The sequence below is a fragment of the Myotis lucifugus genome, unplaced genomic scaffold, assembly GCF_000147115.1.
Source record: "Myotis lucifugus unplaced genomic scaffold, Myoluc2.0 scaffold_45, whole genome shotgun sequence".
Lineage (NCBI taxonomy): Eukaryota > Metazoa > Chordata > Mammalia > Chiroptera > Vespertilionidae > Myotis > Myotis lucifugus.
In genome coordinates, this window is record NW_005871093.1 from 412,885 (window position 1) to 432,290 (window position 19,406).

The following is a 19,406-nucleotide window of genomic DNA, read 5'->3' on the forward strand; positions in this document are numbered from 1 at the left end:
TGGGGTTCTCACCCCAGTGTTCCAAGCGAAGTCGAAAGAGGAGAACACCCAAAACCAAAAAGTGAATATCCCAAAAGAGAAGGTCCTCTCCCCCATAGCCCCCCTCCAATAAATTACACATTTGCCCTAGGAGGCAAAAATCCAAATGCAGAGGATTCTTTAAAAGCCAGCAAAGGAGGAAAGGAGGACTCCATTTACCTTTCAATGTGAAATCCCCTTCCGACTGTCAGCCTGATTTTCTTCAACAGAAGCTTTGGCAGGCCAAGAAGGGGAGTTGCAAGAAAATATTCAAAAGTGATGAATACCCAAGAACCTACAACCAAGATTACTTTATCCAGCAAAGCTATCATTCAGAATTGAAGGTCAGATAAAGAGCTTCACAGATAAGGAAAAGCTAAAGGGGTTCATCACCACTAAACCAGTATTATATGAAATGCTGAAATGTATCCTTTAAGAAGAAGAAAAAGGTAAAGATACAAATTATGAACAACAAATACACATCTATCAACAAGTGAATCTAAAAATCAAGTGAATAAATAATCTGATGAACAGAATAAACTGGTGATTATAATAGAATCAGGGGCATAGAAAGGGAGTGGACTGACTATTCTTGGGGGGAAAGGGGTATGGGGGATGCGGGAAGAGACTGGACAAAAATCGTGCACCTATGAATGAGGACAGTGGGGAGGGGTGAGGGCGGAGGGTGGGAGGGGAACTGGGTGGAGGGGAGTTATGGGGGGGAAAAAGAGGAACAACTGTAATAATCTGAACAATAAAGATTTCATTAAAAATAAATAAATAAATAAATAAAGGTGTAACTAAAGGTTTGGCCTGATGACAGTCACTGGAGCGGAGAAGAGAGAGAAGAGGGCTGAGGACAGAGCCCCCCGGGAATGGAACCTTGAAGTCAGGATCCCGGGAAATAAAAGGAAAAGGAGAGGTCGCAGGAAGAAACTCTGGGAGACCCCAGCATTGCAGAAGCTATGGAGGACAGTTTCAAAAATAATTTTGAGGTTTTTTTCTTTTTAAGAAAATCATCAGACTAGAACCATGGGCATGAACAGGATCCTAGAGGTTGCCTGGACCAGTCTGACCCCAAAGAGAGTAATGTGTCATGAACAAGGCCACATGAATGATAGGAATAATCTGTATTTAGAATAGACATCGGCTGGAAACAGACTCACAGGAGATGGCCACTCACTTCCTAACTGATTTCTAACCAATGCATCTGACAGAATGACCCAGTTCAAAGTTGACTTGGAAAAAAAATGTCTTTTAAGCCAGGGGTCAGCAAATTCAGCCTGCCACCTGTTTTTGTATGGCCTATGAAGAGTGGTTTTTTATTTTTTTGTTAATCCTCACCCGAGGATATTTTTTCTCATTGATCTTCAGAGTGGAAGAGAGGGAGGGAAAGAGAGGGGAGAGAGAGAGGACCATCGATGTAAGAGAGGCACATCGATTGGTTGCCTCCAGCACTTGCCCCGATTGGGACTCAGGGATCAAACCTGCAACCCGGGTATGTGCCCTGGACTGGAAATGGAACCCTCAACCCTTAGGCGCACAGGCCAAAAGTTTTTTACATTTAAAATAGTTGAAAAAAAATCAACAGAAGAAGAATATTTTGTGACATGTCACCTAAAGATAAAAGGCCAGAGTGAAAGGCAACAAGCATTTGAGATCAAAAGAATAGCTATTGGGGAAGCACTGATTCAAAAAGAAACCTAAATAGTGTTCTGATTAGAAGTCAAGGAGTGTTTATGAGAAAGGAAAGGGACCAATCACATCAATAGAAGGAAGGCATTTCTATAGGTGCAGATAAGCTAACATAGTGGCGCTAACTCTAAAGAATGTTGTTAATTTTCAGTCCGGTCCGTCCCTGAAGTCACAATATCTGATTTCTTGTCGTCTCTGCAAACAGTTGCTGGAGGCACAATGCTGCTTTAGGCCCAGTCCAAAGGTTATTTTGCCCAGTTTTAACATTACAAAGGCTTGAGAAGATGAGCAAGACAGTCCCTCTGAGATGACAGCTCCAACTCCATTTTCAAGTGACTCTGATTATTTCCTTTTTATAGACACATAAAAGTTACATGAAATTCAAAATTCAGGATCCATAAATAAAGTGTTATTGGAATGTAGCCAATATGGCAGGAGGGGTGAGTCTGTTTCATGCCCTTTAGGCAGTTGAGACAATGAACAAAGGAGTCTGAGAAGCTTCTGGATCAGAGGAGAGTCAAAATCATTCCCTGTAGCCGGCATGGCTCAGTGGTTGAGCGCTGACCTATGAATAAGGACGTCACGGTTCGATTCCCGGTCAGGGCACATGCCCAGGTTGCGGGCTCAGTCCCCAGTGTGGGGCGTGCAGGAGGCAGCCAGTCAATGATTCTCTCATCATTGATGTTTCTCTCCCTCTCCCTTCCTCTCTGAAATCAATAAAAATATTTTTTTAAAAAATTATTCCCTGTAACTAGGACTAGGGGTCCCACTTATAGTACATTTTAGGATAAAAAAGAGGGAACCTGAGATTTTATGCGTACCACAGAGGTTGCAGCAGGCCATTTTCAAAATTTAAAATTGTGAGTAGACTACTTAACTGATAGACAAACACATAAGAACAACAACAAAAGACAAATCCGACTCACGTTCCTCCCACGCTGGGTTCCTAGGAGACGCTCTTCTCTTCCTGCTTCTTTCCTCAGCAAAAATGCAGCATAAGGTTCTGACTACAAATTTCTTTGCGATCCTGAGAGTTCTGCAAGAGCAAAAAGCGCCTAGAAACAAAGTACAAGGAAATGAACATCAAGGTCCAGACACAGGATTAGAAAGAGGGAGGCTGTCTGGCTTCACTCTCCCTCCTCCTAGGACTGTTTCCCAAGACTGCTTTCTTCGGGACACACTTGACCTCTGCCTCCTTCTAGCACCAGGCAGGGGTGAAACACATTCTTTTCTATGGCTTTGACTCTGCAAAAGCTTCAGGTGCGACAGGGAATTACCTGCCCCCGAGTCGCCGGGTACAAAGGAGAGGAAAAGGGACAGAGGACCCACTGGGAGAACAAAATGCAAACACCCACAAGGTGTTTGTAGACTCTGCACAACAGCCCCTGCTGCCTTCTAACTGAGGAGTCAAAGTGCTCAGCATTCCAAGAACAGTCAGAGCCGCCCGCTGCTGAACGGGGAACAAAGCCTACCACTTGAATTACAGTCCTCCGAATTAAAACTGCAAAGAGATGTGGGTAAAAGTGCAAAAGCTCTGAGGAAAACCAAAAGATAAAAAGACGTGTAAGAACACGAGGCCAGGAAAAGCAAAGGTGAGGGGAGCCAGAATGAAAATGATTCACAAGCTTCCAATCCGGCCCTTACAGAACTCAAAAAGGGCTCAGGGTACTCAGCCTCTTGAGACTGGCTAGTAAGCCAGGACACGTGGACCAGGGAAACGGAGACATAGTTAAACTGCCAAGCAGTTTACAGCAATCTAGTAAATCGCAAAATCCTGTCTTCGGTAACCAAGGACACTTAAGAGCGAATGGTTTAGCCCTAACCGGTTTGGTTCAGTGGTTAGAGCGTCGGCCAGTGAAGGGTCTCGGGGTCCATTCCAGTCAAGGGCAACCAATAGATGTGTCTCTCTCCCTCCTTTCCACTCTCTCTAAAAATCAATGGAAGAAATATTCTTGGGTGATGATTAACAACAACAACAAAAGGGTAAATGGTTTACATTTCTCCCCCCACAAGAGGATACATTGCTTAAATCACCCTCCTCAGGGAAATAGCAGAAATCCAATCAGTGCCATTGCCAACCACACCCAAGGACTGATGAAGTTAAGGGGAGAGAATCACCTTTTGGTGCATCAGCATAAAGCTGATGAATATTCTATTGAGATCCTCCCCTAAGACCTCCCCTAAACCCCAGCCTTTAAAACCCCTCAACTCGAAGGTCCCAGCACAAGTGCTCTCCCTCCCAGGAACACGCCCGCACCTTCCCCTTCCCCATCTTCCTCCCCTACAGGCGTGCATCTCCTAAATCAGCGGTTCTCAACCTGTGGGTTGCGACCCCTTTGGGGGTCGAATGACCCTTTCACAGGGGTCGCCTAAGACCATCGGAAAAGACATATATAATTACGTATTGTTTTTGTGATTAATCACTATGCTTTAATTATGTTCAATTTGTAACAATGAAAATACATCCTACATATCAGATATTTACATTACGATTCATAACAGTAGCAAAATTACAGTGATGAAGTAGCAACGAAAATAATTTTATGGTTGGGGGTCACCACAACATGAGGAACTGTATTAAAGGGTCGCGGAATTAGGAAGGTTGAGAACCCCTGTCCTAAATTCTAAGGGACTCCAGAGACTTGCAACCAGGAGCAATGGGCAGCTACAGCTCATCTGGGCTATCCCCCTGACCCTGTCCCCAAGGCCCTCTTGTCTCTGACTTCTTAGTGAGCCAAAGCAGCCCGGCCTAGGCTCATTTCCCCACCCAGTCCCTCGCCTGTTGCTTCTATCCTAGGCCCTTCCTTGTTTCACTGTCCCTAGCCTTCATAAATGTTCTCTCAAAATCACCTGGACTGGTGTTGTGAATCTTTCCTGCAGGAAGTCAAGAACTCACGCACTACAGGCCGGCCTGAGGCATACCTGCTCCAGACCCAGTCCCTTTCTGGTAACAATAGTTGGAGACTTAAATAATCCATTTACCACAATGGATATATCACCTTGACAGAAAATTAACAAGGAAATAATGGCTATACTGCCACATTAGACTCAATTGACTTAATAGACATTTATAGACTATTTCATCTCAAAACTGCAGATTACATATTTTTCTCAAATGAACATGGAACATTTTCCAGGCTAGACCACATATTATTAGGCCATAAAACAGACCTCAATAAATTCAAGAAGACTGAAATTACATCAAGCATATTTTCTGACTACAGTGGCACGGAACTAGAAATCAACTATAGGAATAAGTCCTCAGGAGTCAGAGGGGGGAAAAAAAGGAAGGTATTTGCCAATGATACATCTGATAAGGGGTTAATGTCCAAAACACATAACAAAATCATACAACTAAACACCAAAAAACAACAACAACCCAATTTTTAAAAATGGGCAAAGAGCCTGAATAGACATTTATCCAAAGAGGACATACAGATGACCAACAGACATATGAAATGATGCTCAATGATACTAATCATTAGAAAAATGCAAATTAAAACCACAATGAGGTTTCACCTCACACTTGTCAGAATGGCTATCATCAATAAATCAACAAACAAGTGTTGGTGAGGATGTGAAGATAAGGGAACCCTTGTGCACTGCTGGTGGGATTGCAAATTGGTTCAGCCACTAAGGAAAACAGTATGAAGGTTCCTCAAAAAATTAAAAATAGAACTACCTTATGACCCAGAAATTCCACTTCTGGGTGTTTATCCAAAAAAAACTAAAACACTAATTCGAAAAGACATATGCACCCTTATGTTCACTGCAGCATTATTTACAACAGCCAAGATATAGAAGCAACCTAAGTATCTATCTATAGATGAATAGATAAAAAAGACAAGAGACCTATATACAATGGAAAATGACTCAACCTTGAAAAAGAAAGAAATCTTGCCATTTGCAACAACATGTATGGACTTGAGGGTATTATACTAAGTGAAATAAGTCAGAGCCCTGACTGATGTGGCCCAGTGGATAGAATGTTGGCCTGAGTACCGAAGGGTCTCAAGTTCGATTCCTGGTCAAAGGCAGGTACCTGGGTTGCAGGTTTGCAGGGTTTTTTTGTTTGTTTGTTTGTTTTTTGTTTTTTTGTTTTTTAAGCCTTGCAGAAACAAGGCCACCAAAAATTAGGTTGCCTCCCAAAAAAAAAATGGGCCGAAACCGGTTTGGCTCAGTGGATAGAGCGTCGGCCTGCGGACTGAAGGGTCCCAGGTTCGATTCCGGTCAAGGGCATGTACCTGGGTTGTGGGCACATCCCCGGTGGGAGATGTGCAGGAGGCAGCTGATCGATGTTTCTCTCTCATCGATGTTTCTAACTCTCTATCTCTCTCCCTTCCTCTCTGTAAAAAATCAATAAAATATATTTTAAAAAAAAATGGGAGAGAGAGGATGTAGGTTTGTTTTTATTTTTAATATATTTTTATTGACTTCAGGGAGGGAGAGAGAAATAGAAACAACAATGATGAGAGAGAATCATTGATTAGCTGCCTCCTGTATGCCCCTCTACTGGAGATCAAGCCGGCAACCTGGGCATGTGCCCTGACTGGGAATAAACTGTGACTTCCTGGTTCATAGGTCGTAGCTCAGCCACTGAACCATAGTGGCTGGACTGGGTTGCAGATTTGATACCCAGCCCCAGATGGGTGAGGCAGCTGGTCGATGTCTCTCTCTCTTTCTCTCTCTCTCTCTCTCTCCCCCCTCTCTCCCTCCCTTCCACTCTCTCTAAAAAATATCCTCGGGAGAAGAGTAACAAAAAAAAGGAAGAAGAATTATTACAATAAAGTGACAATACCAAGTATTGTTGAGGACAAGGAACAATTGGAACTCATAGATTGCTGGTGGGATGTAAAATGGTAAAACCACTTTGGAAAACAGATTGGCAGTTTCTTACAAAGTTAAACATATAATTCCCGTAAGACTCAGCAACTTCACTACTGGAGATTTACCCAACAGAAATGAAAACGTATTCATAGCTGCTTTATTCATGATAGGAACTAGAATGTCTGTCCATCAGCAGATAAACGGATAAACAAATTGTGGTATATATATCCCCACAATGGAACACTACTCAGCAATAAAAAGGAATGAATTACTGATTTCTGCTATAAAATCAATAAATATTTTTAAAAATTATACTGACCAAAAGAAGCCAGACACAAAAGAGTGCATACAATATGATTCCATTTATATGAAACCTTAGAAAACACAAACAAATGCATTATACAAATGACAAAAATCAGGTCAGGAGGGCTAGGGATGGGGGTACCTGAGTGCAAAGGGGCCCTAGGAAACATTCAGGGGTAATGGAAGTGTTCTACTGTGGTGGTGACCAAGTATGTGTAAAATTTTCAAAATTCATCATAATGTACACTTAAAATGGGTGCATATTGTTGAATGAAATTAGACATTAATAAAACATTAGCTTAAAAAAATTAGGCATGTATCAAATCACTTAAAAACATAAAACATCCCAACTGCTTAGTTTCACCAACATGAAAGTGACAGGACCATGATCATTATTATAGTGAAAATCTACCAGGCAGTTGTAATAAAATATAGAAATCTTGGATTTTATTATTGTCTTCCCTGATCCTCATTCCAATACCAGTCAAATATTTATTTACTTATTTTTTTAATTCAGGGTAAGAGAGTATATGTTTTTTTAATATTTAATTACTCTAAGTTTCACCACTGTTGTGTGTTTTTTTTAATATTTTTATTGAGTTTATTTATTTCAGACAGGAAGGGAGAGGGAGAGAGAGCTAGAAACATCAATGATGAGAGAGAATCATTGATCAGCTGCCTCCTGCAGGCCCCACACTGGAGATGAAGCCCACAACCTGGGTATATGCCCTGACCAGGAATTGAACCCATGACCTCCAGGTTCATAGGTCCATGCTCAACCACTGAGCCACGCCAGCCGGGCGAGAGTATATCTTTTTAAAAATATATATTTTTTGTATTGATTTCAGAGAGGCAGGGAGAGGGAGAGATAGAAACATCAATGATGAGAGAATCATTGATTGGCTGCCTCCTGCACGCCCCCTACTGGGGATGAGCCTGCAACCCAGGCATGTGCCCTGACCGAGAATCAACCTTGTGTTACCTTCTGGTACATAGGTCCACGCTCAACCACAGAGCCACCCGCCGGGCTCCGGCCAAATATTTAACCACAATGTGCAAGGCACATAAAGAAGATAGAGTAAATAAGTTTATGAATGAAATACTTATTTGTTTAACTCCCAATGTGAAGCTGTATCTCTCCAACTACAACAATGTACCTGGTAAACCAGCACTTACTTAAAATTCTAATTCTAATGGGAAAGAAGATGGCAAAGTCAGACACTGCAACTCTAAACTTTGGAGCTTTTTCTAATCTTGCATTGATTCCCCTGTGCAGGATTGCATCATTCATTCATGCTGTTTGGCAACAGGCAGCCGTGGGATGGAACAAGTAAAGCTACACGAAAGTAAACTGATGAAAAGACAGCCTTGTAATCCCATGAAATGCTTTATCTATCGCGATTAAGAGACATAAATGTAGGATCACAGAGGCGCTGAATGTGCACGCGGCAGGCGGGTGAATCAGAAAGCTGGGCACACGGGGTGACAAACACATGCCCGAACTTACCCTGGTGCTGCTGCTCCTTCCTGGGCCGCCGCCGCCGCCGCCGCCTCCAGGACTCCCGCTGCTGGAACCTTCCGACAGCAGGGGGCCCAGGGCCGGCTCCCACCTTCGGTCGCGCGGTTCCGAGGCAAGTGACCGGAGCAGACGCGCAGAGCCTTTCTTTATCAAGCAATCATTTGAAATCTGCTGATAGGGCGGTGCTTTCAGGTCTGTTTTGCAAGTGTTTTATCTCAACTGAAGGCTGCGGAGCCGGGCTGGGGAGAAGCCCTTGTCCCCGCCCCCAGGGAGGGGCTCCCTGAGACCGCCCCCTCCTCCCTCCCGGCCTCCCCGCCTGCACCCTAGACCTGCACTTCACGGCGCACGCTTCGCCTCAGAGCTGGGGACAGCACCACCTCCACTCGGCAGAGGAGAGAAAGAGCACCCACCGTCACCACCACTTGGATCAGGGTACGTGAGAGAAACGAGGGACCTCTGCACTGACTTTGCGACTAACAAAAGCCTCTTAGAGGCCTGTTTTGACATTAAGCTCTTGTAGGAACGTAGGTCCCAAGAGAACGTTTAAAACCACGTATATTCGCAACTAAAATGCAGGAAACCATGAATGACAAAGGGAGCCTTTGCACCCTTTTTTTCCCTCTTCATCTTTTCTTCTAGGTGTCACTTGCCCAGCTATTTACTTTCTTATGTTGACTACAATAAGGAAAACTGGTTGTCCCCTAACATTTATTTACCTTCGGGTACAGCTGGCTGGAGCTGCGCGGTGAGGTCCCACCCTAAACACAACCCTGAGCCTGAGATGCTGACGGTCAGCTCTGCAGGCGCCCTCCAACGTGCTCCCTCCCGCAGAAGGGATGCAATTGCTGGAGCAAGACACTTGGTCACAGATTCCCTGCCCTCTGCTACAGAACCCCTCAAAACCACAGTTCATTCAGAAACAAGAGGCCTGGTGCTCTTTGGTTAGATGCGCCTTTAAGTTCAATATTCTCATAGTTCATTAAGTAAGAAAACGGTGGTATGTTTGTGGCACACCCGGTTTAATTCCTCCCAGATCTGCTGGAGATGGTTCTGAAGAAGGATGCAGAGGAGGAATTTTGATGTTTTGAAATATGAGGTAAAAGACTATACAATTAATGGGGGGGGGGGAGGCAAAATAAGGGAGTTGAAAATAACAATCTAATCAAGAACCTGTTTATGTTTTGTGGTAATTTAGAAACAAGTCTAATAAAGGAAACAAGATGTTAAATACCAAATATTTGTATATACTATAAGTATAAATGGTAATTGAGAGTTTATTTAAAGGAGAAAAGAATGCCAAGTACAATAAATGTGAAAGGCAGAATTCATGTCTGCAATTATTTATATTTCATGCTTAATATGAAATAGAGTTCAAATAAAATATTTATACTAAGTAAAATCTGTCAACTACACTTAGTCCCAATGCCCACCTCACACCTGTATTAACATCTGTGGGCATGAGATGGCAGTGTTGTACACACTGTTTAGCTAGAGCACATACCACATTAAAAAAAAAAAAAAAAAAGTCCAGAGGAAGCTAATGGGTGGTACATGTAACAATCAGGTACAGGCACAGGTACATGTAACAATCAGGAAGTGATCTTGCCAGACCAGGCATAAAATATAAACAGATCATAGATGCTTCATTGTTATTCTTCTGGAATAATGTTAAATAGCAAATATGAACCAAATACAATACAGTATAATGAAGTCATAATAAAAACATTAGCAAATTATTTTGCAAAGCTTGAATCATAATTGGTTAGTAAAAAGCAATACAAAGAATACTAGTGTTCCTGAAAGGTTTTGTATAGATCCCACTTTCATAAGCTAACAAGTTTTCTAATAATTAACTATGTTAGAATCAAGTACTATTTTTCTATAAGTCAGTGCTAATAAAATAGCCTTCTAAAATATGGTCGTAAGATTGGGGAATCAAACCCCCAACCTGGGTGTGTGCCCTGAGGGGGAATCAAGCCCAAGACCCTTCGATGTATGGGATGACACTCCAACTAATTGACCCACATTGGCCAGAGCGGAAATGGAAAATTTTTAATGGAAAAATTTTTAATAGAACTGAAAAATACAACAGCTGAAATAAAAATGCCCTAAATTGGTTTAACAGAGACTACAAAGGGAAAGGTCAGTGAACTTGCAGTGAGGTCAATAAAGAACAGAGAGAGAAAAAACGGAAGAGCAAAATAAACCCAAAACAAGCAGAAGGAAGGAAATAATTAATATTGGAGCCGGAATCAATGAAATGAAAAACAAAACAATAGAGAAATTTTATAAAACCAAATGCTTGTTGGTTGAAAAGAATAATAAAATTGAAAAACCTCTAGCAATACTGACAATGGACAAAAGAGAGAGAACACAAGTTTCCAAAATAGGAATGAAAAAGGAGATATCACTGTAGACCTCACACATATTAAGAGAATAGGAAGAAAGTACTTTAAACATACTATGCACATAAATGCAACTTTGATAAAAATCAATCAATTCCTTTGAAAAAACACAAATTACCAAACTCACCCAATAGGAAAAATAGATAACCTGAATATTCCTATATTAATTTTTTAAATTTAATCTGCAGGGTGTTGTGTGTTGTTGTTGTTGTTGTTGTTGTTTTTAAAAAAAAGAAAAAAGAACCTTTTGGGGAAAAAATTTCCAGGTCAAGATGATTTCACTGGAGAATTCTACCAAACATTTAGGGAAGAATTAACATCTATTTTATACACACTCTTCTAGAAAATAGAAAAGGAATAAACACTTCCCAATTCATTTTATAAAGCCAGCATTACCCTGTTACCGAAACTAAACAAAGATAGTACAAAAATGAAAACTGCAGATTAGTATCTCAGGAACTTAGGCACAAAAATCCTTAATAAAATATTAGCAAATCAAATCCAGTAATGTATAAAAAGATTATACATCATGACCAAGTGGGATTTATTCCAGGTATGCAAGATGGGTTCAACATTAGAAAATCAATCAATTTAACCCTCTATATTTGTTGGGGAGCACAGGAGACTTGGTTGAAAAGTTTGTAAGGAGGACATTCTGAGAAAAGGGAAGTGTGTGGAAGGCCGCCTGCCCTGTTTATCGGAATTCCGACTTAGGGGAGACAGGGGAGTGTCGAAGGCGGCGCCCCTAATTATTCCTTGACCTTTCCAAACAAGCCTGTGCGTATGCAGACCCCTGGGTGCTTACTGGAATCCCTATGCTTCATCCCTGGATGCCCTTGCCTAGAGGACAATGTAAACACGTGTGTCCTCCCAAGATTACTCACCTACTGATCGTATCTAAAGGTAAAAACTGCAATAAAAGGCTAACAAGCAGGCAATCGAGGCTGCCTGTCTGCTGTCAGTCAGGCCGTTCCTTAGCACGCTCCCCCACAGTCAAACTGTGTCAGAGTAATCTGTTCATCCGTCGTTCAGGGGTTGCTGGTCAGCCCCGGCATAGATTAACAATCTAAAGAAGGAAAACCACATGATTGTATCAACTGATGCAGAAAAAGCATCATGAAAAGATGTTCACCATCACTAATCACGGGGGAAATGCAAATCAAAACTACAAGGAGATACCACCTTATACCCATTAGAATGACTACTACAAAAAAAACAAACAAAAACCAATAAACATGTAGAGAAATTAGAACCCTTATGCCCTATTGATGGGAATCTAAAATGGTACAGCCACTGTGGAAAACAGTGTGGTGGTTCCTCATAAAATTAATTCATTGGGCAGTGACAGCAGTGGCTAGGAAAAGAGGTCAACTGGTATCCACAGAACAAGTTATCCTAGCCACTTATTAAATTTCTCCTCTGCTGAGGTCACCCTTTGGTGAACATTCACATGGGACACAAATGTCTTCACATTTTATGTCCATTCAGAGAGGTCCACAAATCTCTTCCCCAGACTTCCCTGTCACCAGTTTTTAAATCATGCTTCTTCCAAGTCCCTGACTATCCAGCCAAACCATTGGCCACAGCCCATAAATTGGTATATAATCACTCATCAGGCCATTTCTCCTTCCAAGCAAAGTATATACTAGTCACCAGATTCATTGCTTGACATTCTGCCTGCTGGGAGGAGTCTCTGTTACCATTGTCCTTTAGGGAAGTCCCAGAAAGGAGCTGTAAAAGGGCAGCTGTTCACTTTTTGGTGGTGCCTGCATAACCGTCTGTAAACCAGGCCCAAGCTGTCTCTTCCTCTGTTAACTGATCACAGGAAACGTTCTATGCGTTGTTCCTTCCCACAGGCGCAGGCTGTGAGAAGAAGGTGGTGTAGCAGGAATTGGCATCATGGATCTTTGGGCCACTTATTCCTGTAATTTACTTGGGCCTCCAGGGCCTGCTGGGACTTCAGTCATTATAGTTCTAGAAGAAAAGAGGGGTGGAGGGCATGGGTCCTGAAGACAATCAGTGCCTTGTAAGGGAACTGCCTCAGGGGAGACCATCACAGTTTCACCGGGCAATGCAGGGTAGATCTCCAGAGACAGGGATAGAGAGGCTGCTTCTACTGGCAAAGAGGATTCAACAAGGTTTAGGAGCTCAACATCCAGATTTCCTCAGGGTGTTCTCACATTTCCATTCCAAATTTCAGGATACCACTCCTTCTTCATCAATGCCCTCATTTGTCAATTTGCATTGCAAGTCAGCCACTTACATGAGATTCTGAGTTCAGTTTTTAGCTATTTGAACTATACAGCTACTGACATTAAAGACTCAGGATGGATAGACTTAGAACCTTTCAGGTCATTATACAATGCTTGAGCTGGGAATTTGAATCCTTTGAGCTCATCCTTTTCTTTCCCCCACTTTGTCCAGTGACATTAGGATCAACCAGTCAATCTCATATTCATTAATTTGACAAAAACGTTAAATGATATCAAATACATGGTTACCCAGATTCTTGCCTCTTATAAGTGTTTAACTAGAAGTATCCAATGATGACATTTTGCATATTTCTATTTTTGTACTGTTACTACTACTCTCTTTACTACTGGAAATATTATAGGCAGTTAGACAGACATGAGCAGAGCCAGGACAATGGGCCAGGTACAGAAACTCACCCCAGCAGAAAGCCCCAGATGCCTAGTAAAGGGCAAAACTGGGAAAACAAGAACCTTGCCCCTAGCATATTGATGCTCATGCAGTTTAGACCCCCTGATCTTTTCCTCCCTAAAGATAACATCTAGCCTGGCCACTATGGCTCAGTGGTTGAGGTTTGACCCATGAACCAAGAGGTCACTGGTTCAATTCCTAGTCAGGGACACATGCCCAGGTTATGGGCTAGATTCCTGGTAGGGGGTGTGCTAGAGGCAGCTGATCAATGATTCTCTCTCATCATTGATGTTTCTGTCTCTCCCTTCCTCTCTGAAATCAATAAAAATATTTTTTTAAATTATTTTTTTAAAAAAGAAAAATCAATGGAAAAAATATCCTCAGATGAGGGTTAACAACAACAGCAAAAAGAAGGAGGAGTCCCAGCCCCACATCAAGCCCCCCAGCCCAGGGTTCCAGTGCCAGGAAGAGAAGTCCCCATAACTTCTGGCTATAAAAGTTATAAAAACCAGCGGGGATTATGGCTTAGTGACACAGTGCAGCTGGAATCCCAGGCATTCCTCTTTTTTTTTTTTTTAAATATTTTTACTGATTTTATTATTATTCACCCGAGAATATTTTTCCATTAATTTTTAGAGAGTAGAAGAGAGAGAGAGAAATACCGATGTGAGAGAAGCACATCTATTGGTTGCCTCTTGCATGAGCCCTGACCAGGGCCTGGACCAGGTAGGAGCCTGAATTCAAAGTACATGCCCTTGACTGGAATCGAAACTGGGATTCTTCAGTCCTCAGGCCGATGCTCTATCCACTGAGCCAAACCAGCTAGGGATGTTTTTATTGATTTTAGAGAAAGAGGAAGGGAGAGGGAGAGGGAGACAGAGAGAAACATTGATCGGCTGCCTCCTGCATGCTCCCTACTGGGTATTGATTCCACGACTCGGGCATGTGCACTGACTCAGAATCAAACCAGCAACCTCTCGGTGCATGGGTGCTCAACCAACTGAGCCACACTGGCCAGGGCCCAGGCATTCCTCTTAAAGGGCCCAAGCAGACTTACTTTGACTCATTTGCTTTGAGCTCCAGCACTGGGGCAGCAGCTAGAAAGGCACCAGGGACATAGGGGAGGTACTGAGTTGTCTGGCATTGGTGTGAAAGCTGCTAGAGGCAGCTTTGTCCCAGACAGGAGAGCTGGAAGAGGCCTTTCTCCACAGAGCCCACAGGCAGGTGCCACATGGGAGTCTCCATCAACCTAGCTAACCCTATTTGCCCCGCCCTGGTGATTCCCTGAGACCCTGCCCCACCCAAATTTCGGGCCCACCCAAGCTGTTTCTAGTGGCTTTTCCTCTCTTCAGATTTTCTTAAAATCTCTCAAATCTGGCCTCTGTGTACCCTGTACCTCTTGGTAAGTGGTCCCAGGCCTGGCACTAGCACTAGCAGCAACTGGCCTTGGTTCACAGCTTGGCCTCTCCTAGACACCTCCAAGTCCAGCATAAGTAGCAGCCATCTGCAGATCACTCTGTAGCTTGCGGCCCCAGGAAGAGCACAGGTGGTGGCTGACCATGTACCTTCTGGGAGGCCTCAGAGCCAGTGCACCCAGTGGACAGCTTCTGACCACACCAGATTACAACCCTAGCACCTCCATAAATGACACACTCAAGGGGTGAACTCAGCGAGCACCAAAGTCCTATTGAAGCAAGTCCTGCTCTGTAGGGCCAGCCCCTGCACGACAATAACTCTGCTGTAGTTGCAGTTGGCCCTCGGTCCTCACGGCCCATCAGTCATAGGGTCAATTCCTCCGAATGACATGCCAACAACAATCAAGCCTCAACTACAACAGGACAGTGCACAGAGCCTCCACAGAGGTGCACCTGGAGCACCCAGCTCAGGTGACTAGGGGGCGCCCTATAGGACACCTACTAGACAAGGCCACTCTACCAAGTCCGGGAGATGTAGCAGCTCTACCTAATACATAGAAACAAACACAGGGAAGCAGCCAAAATGAAGAGACAAAGAAACAGGTCACAAATGACAGAACAGGAGAAATCTTCAGAAAAAGAACTAAATTAAATAGAGGCAAGCAAACTACCAGATACAGAGTTCAAAACAATGGCTATAAGGATGCTCAAGGATCTTACTGAGAACTTCAACAGCATAAAAAAAAGACATGGAAAGCATAAAAAAGAGCCAGTCAGAAATGAGGATATACTAACTGAAATGAAGAATAAACTACAGGGAATCAGCAGTAGAGTAGATACAGCAGATAATTAAATCAGTGATTTGGAATATCAGGAAGTAGAAAATATCCAATTAGCCCTGACCAGTTTGGCTCAGTGGATGGAGCGTCGGTCTATGGACTGGAGGGTCCCAGGTTCAATTCCGGTCAAGGGCATGTACCTTGGTTGTGGGCACATCCCCAGTAGGGGGTGTACAGGAGGCAGCTGATCGATGTTTCTCTCTCATCGATGTTCTTAACTCTTTATCCCTCTCCCTTCCTCTCTGTAAAAAATCAATAAAAAAAAATATATTTTTTAAAAACCCAATTAGAACAGCAAAAAGAAAAAAGGATTTTAAAAAATGAGGATAGTGGCTCTAGCTAGTTTGGCTCAGTGGATAGAGGGTCGGCCTGCAGACTGAAGAGTCCCAGGTTCGATTCCAGTCAAGGGCACATGCTCCAGTTGTGGCTCCATCCCCAGTAGGGGGCCTGCAGGAGGCAGCTGATCAATGATTCTCTCTCATCATTGATGTTTCTCTCTCTCCTTCTCCCTTTCTCTCTGAAATCAAAAAATATATATTTTTTAAATGAGGATAGTGTAAGGAGGCTCTGGGACAACTTCAACAGTAGCAACATTCCCATCATGGGGGTGCCAGAAGGAGAAGAGAGAGAGAGAGCAAGAAATTGAAAACCTGTCAAGCTGCTACAAAAATTAAATAATTACATTATATGAATGCCGTAGTGACAATTTACTTACACCTTCCACATTTGGCACATACAACCCATGTTACACATTTAATTTTCTCTAGGATGTCACTTACCCCTACTTTATAGATTAGAAAATTGAGTCAAAAAAGTTAAGTAACTTGTGATAACCAAGACTAGTAAAATAAAATATGCAAATAGATTGCCTCTAGAGGAATCAAGGGGATTCTTCTATTTTGCTTTGTCTAATGCCTGAGAGGATGTTTGTGGAGATGCCTAATTTAAAACTCTGATATTTGTTAATTATGGAGTTTTTGTGTTAATTTTGATTTTAAAAAAATATTGCATCCTGGCAGGGTTGTTCAGTGGTTAGAGCATTGGCCCACGGACTGAAGGGTCTCGGGTTCAATTCTTGGTCAAAGGCACGTAGCTTGGTTGCAGGTTCAATTCCCAGCCCTAGTCAGGGCTTGAGCAGGAGGCAACTAATTGATGTGTCTCTCTCACTTCAATGTTTCTCTCTCTGCCTCTATCCCCTTCCCTTCTACTCTCTCTAAAAATCAGTGGAAAAAACATCCTCACTCCTGAGGTGAGGATTAAAATATGTACATATATAATTGATCTCAATTATTGAATTTTTAGTGCCCCTTAAACTTTTCACCTCAGGAAAGTGCGAGTCTTTCCACTCCCCATTTCTCTACCTGTAAGTAGAGGCCTGATATTCTACAATCTGCATCTCTGTTCATGTTTGGATTCTAGTTTTGCAATGTTTACCAGTATGTGACCTTGGACAAGTTACTTAACTTTTTTGACTCAATTTTCTAATCTATAAAGTAGGGCTAAGTGACATCATCTCGAACCGTAGTTAAATAAATCTGCATGCACAGCAAGTAACATCATGACTCTCCTCCTACTGTGTTGTGCTATTACTCAAACTTATATAGGTGCTTTTGTGATTCTCATTTATACAAACCTATGTAATATCATGCAGCTGTTAATAAGAATGAGGAATCCCTATTTGTATTGATATGGTACAATCTCCAAGATACCTAAAGTATAACACATGCAGCAATGTGTATTATAAATTGCCATTTTGTGTGGAGAAAAAATGCTTTTATTTATACATATATATTTATTTATAAATTCAGAAAGCATCTGGGGGAATTCAAAGCATCCAAAGGTAACAGTGCTTGTCTGGTGGAAGTTACACCAGAGGGAGGAAGACTTAACTTTTTACGATACACCCTTTGGCACCTTTTGAATAACTTTTATTATTATCTATAAAAATGAAATATAAAGCATTACTAAATACCTGGTACTTGGGGAACTAGAAATTAGAAAACAATTGTGGACATCGTTCAGAATTTTTCTCTTAAAAATAGAGTCCTCTTGCCTAACTGGTGTGGCTCTGTGGTTGAGTGTCGACCCATGAACCAAGAAGTCACCAGTTTGATTCCTAGTCAGGGCACATGCCTGGGTTGCAGGCTCGATTCCCAGTAGGGGGCATGCAGGAGGCAGCGGATAGGTGTTTCTCATTAATGTTTTTATCTTTTTATCCCTCTTTCTCTCTCTCTAAAATCAATAAAAACATATTTTTTAAAAGTAGAGTCCCCTCAAAGGCTGGACACCATTGTTGAATCAAGTTTGAGTTTTCAAACCTGACTTAAGGGCCTAAGTAAGGCCTCAGCAGTGTGTTCTGAGTCTGAAAGGTGAACTGACTCTTGCTTCACCTCAAATGCCATGGCACCGATCCTGTAGCTTTCTGAAAGCATCTAGCACTTTCTACCTTGCATTTATCACTTCATTTTCCCTAGGCCTAACACACCTAGGACACTGGGCGAGGGTCCTGTCGAGGTGAGAAATGTCTGCCCTGGCTGGTGTGGCTCAGTTGGTTGAGCACTGTCCCATGTTCCTACAGGTCACCGATTCAATTCCTGGCCAGGGTACGTACCCAGGTTGCAGGTTCAATCCCTCGTTGAGACACGTATGGGAGGCAACTGATCGATGTTTCTCACATTGATGTCTCTCTCTCTCTCTCTCTCTTTTCCTCTCCCCGCCTCTCTCTCTTAATTGATAAAAACACATTTTAAAAAAGAAACATCCAAACCTAAAGAACTAATTTTTATGAGCTTATTTGAGCCAAATTAACAACATACAACAGGAAGCAAGATCTCAACAGACTGAGAAAGGCTCCGGAGAATGGCAGTGTCGAGCTTATTTTATACATAATTAAAGGAGGATAATAAAGAGGGTTACATGAAACCCACTGGTGTTAGATTAATAAGGTGGAAGAAAGCATAGCAGGGAACTCTCTAGGATTGGATAAAAGGCAAAATGGAGAAACATATATTTCTTTTACATTGGTGGGTACAGGGTAGTTAATAATTAACATTTAGCCCTGGCTGGTTTGGCTCAGTGGACAGAGCTTTGGCCTTTGGACTGAAGGGTCCCAGGTTCGGTTCCGGCCAAGGGCTCATGCCCAGGTTGCAGGTTCAATCCCCAGTGTGGGGTGTGCAGGAGGCGGCTGATCAGTGATTCTCTCTCAGCATTGGTGTTTCTCTCTCTCCCTCTCCCTTCCCCTCTGAAATCAATAAAAATATATTTTAAAAAAATAATTAACATTTATATCACCCTAGTTGGTGTGACTCAGTTCATTGGGTGTCGTCTAGTGCACTGAAAGGTTGCTGGTTCGATTCCAGGTCAGGGCACTTGTGGAGATTGTGGGTTTGATCCCAGTAGGGGGTGGTGTGCAGGAGGCAGCCCATCGATGTTTCTCTCTCACGCTCTCCCTCTCTCTCTCTCTCTCTAGAAAAAAAAAAATATATTTTTAGTTTTTATTGATTTCAGAGAGGAAGGGAGAGGAAGAGAGAAACATCAATGCCTCCCACCCCACCCCTATTGGGGATAGATAGAGCCTGCAACTTGGGCATGTGCCCTGTCCGGGAATGGAACCGTGACCTCCTCAACCACTGAGCACTGGCCCGGCTCTCTATAAAAATATTTTAAAAATAAACATTTATAGCACACAGAGATGGTATTCAGGGAACAAGATAATGAGGGGTTC

The 19,406-nt window shown here is 42.6% G+C and overlaps 1 protein-coding gene across 3 annotated transcripts in view; it reads right to left on the reverse strand.

Moving 5' to 3' along the window:
• PSPH (phosphoserine phosphatase) overlaps positions 1 to 8,575 on the reverse strand; it is a 16,963-nt gene extending 8,388 nt beyond the window's left edge. Inside the window, exons 1-2 of one of the 3 annotated variants that reach the window (XM_014455350.2) lie at positions 8,351 to 8,575; positions 2,640 to 2,768 (exon numbers count right to left, since the gene is read on the reverse strand). The gene's annotated coding sequence lies outside the window, so the exon portion shown is untranslated. The remainder of the gene's footprint in view (positions 1 to 2,639; positions 2,769 to 8,350) is intronic. The other 2 variants (XM_006088202.3, XM_014455349.2) reach the window with 2 other exon arrangements.
• Positions 8,576 to 19,406: the final 10,831 nt, after the last annotated feature.